A 2,082-nucleotide genomic window follows, 5' to 3' on the forward strand; every position below is an offset into this window, starting at 1 on the left:
TATGCAGTAATGTGGTTTATTCTTATATGGGACATGTTAACTAGGAGTATTTCAGTACTTTTTTTTAGATATTTCACTACAGTGTTTGACACATATATTGACATATAGACCATCTGTCATGAACAACTTAATCCATCATCCTTAAGCGCTTTAATACGGATTCTTTCAATTTCACTGTACTCATAAAGTTTTACCATTTTCAATACAAATTGAATTCAACTTTAGCTTTATTCACATTTCAGCCATTCAGATGAATCGAGTTAATCAAGCCTAACCTTGAGCCTCTAAGACTTTTTTTTTTTCTGTTAAGAAATGCAAGTAAACAGAATTTGATTTCTTTAGTGAAATAGATGTTTTTAACAGAACATTTGTTGGTCCATTAACAGGTTTTTGGGCGTAGCTAGCCATCATAGAACTAGATTAAATGAACAATGCCTCAAAGAAATGATTATTAAACGTCTTCAGTACCTTTGCACGTTGACAACAATAAACTAAGGCTAAGGTATTTGGTTATTTTTAGAGGCAAACTTGTTAACCTGCTCCTCTTTATGGTCCTACATTATTTAAGATGAGCTATGCAGCGGTCATGTTAACTATTTAAACACTTTTAAAATGTCCTTGCTGTGACACTATACTTTCAGTGCTTGCTGAGAGAATTCTTGGTGCGATTACTGGGTTCTGTCTGTCAGTAGAGAACCCTTCTCCACCCCATCACACACCCTTTTTGGCTCCCCACCTAAAGCTGTACCCAGCAGGGTATGACGTGAGTGCCGTGTCTAATGCGGTCCAGGGGGGGAACGCCGTCTGTCCCGGCACAACAGTACATGTTGTTGACGGAGAGGAACTGCAAGTTTTTCCGGGCTAACAGAATGAAATATGTCCAAAATGCAAAACTAGTGTTGTAGTGTAGTTTTTAAAGCTCCACAAAGTGTCCAAACCGCAATTTTAGATAAATGATTTGAAACAGTGGTGACCATGCAGTCATCATACAGAGCTGTATTCCTAATGTTTTGGTTATTTTAATGAAATATGAAGGGCACGATATTCAAAGTTGCTTCCTGCATATTAAGTAGTTAAATTACTTCATGGCAGTGATGAAACTGAATATTATTTTTGTAAAGGTGTCAAGGATAAATCACACACATTAGGTAAGTTTTGCATTCCAAAAATGTTAATGTAAAAGTTGAATTAAATGTAAAGATACAAAAGTTAAAAAAATACATTGGGAACCACAACAAAAAGCAATAAAATTAAGGTATTGCGTTTATCGTTATTAAAATTGTGCATCTGCCATTCAAAAGCCCTCACACGTTATGAAATTTGTTATTATTCAATATTTATTGTTGTTTGTTATTTAATATTATAATATAATATAGTATATTATTAATATCAATATTTAGGAATATTTGGACAAAATTCAGTGCAACATTTAATATCCATCCATCCATCTTCTTGACCGCTTATACCTCACAAGGGTCACGAGGGGTGCTGGCGCCTATCTCAGCTGGTCAACATTTAATATTCAGTCACAATTTCCTTCATATTGGTAGTTTTCATTGACATTTTTTTTTTTATATATGTTCTGTTAAATACTTGCTGGGGTTGATAAATATTTTTTTTTCCTGATTTTGAACAGTAAAATTATCATTTGTCCTTATTTTGTATGTCCCGCAGCTCCTTTCGGCCTCTACTTGGCCTCCTCCAGTCACTGTCATGGGAGGCTGTCGTGCTGAGCATCACTTTTTTTTTTCTTTTTTTATTTAATATATTTATATATATTTTTTGTATGGAGAGAGGGGTGGGGGTTTAGGGAGCAGGAGTTATTTTGCTCTCTTCGTGCCTCCTCGCCGGGCTGCGTGCCTGTCTGCTCCTCTCGTGTGCATGCAAGCTTGCGCAGGTTGCCCTCTGTTTGCCCCCATCTCCCTCTCTTTTTTGCTCTCTCATCCCCCAGTCTCTCTCGACTCACCCCTCCCTCTGTTAATCTCACACCCACCCCGCCCTTCCTCGTCTTTCCTCTCTCCCCCATCCTCCAAATTCCCTATACCCAACCTGCCCCCTCTCATACAGCGGCTCTTAACAGCT

Source organism: Festucalex cinctus, chromosome 13 (genome assembly GCF_051991245.1).
Source record: "Festucalex cinctus isolate MCC-2025b chromosome 13, RoL_Fcin_1.0, whole genome shotgun sequence".
In the NCBI taxonomy this organism is placed as follows: Eukaryota; Metazoa; Chordata; class Actinopteri; order Syngnathiformes; family Syngnathidae; genus Festucalex; species Festucalex cinctus.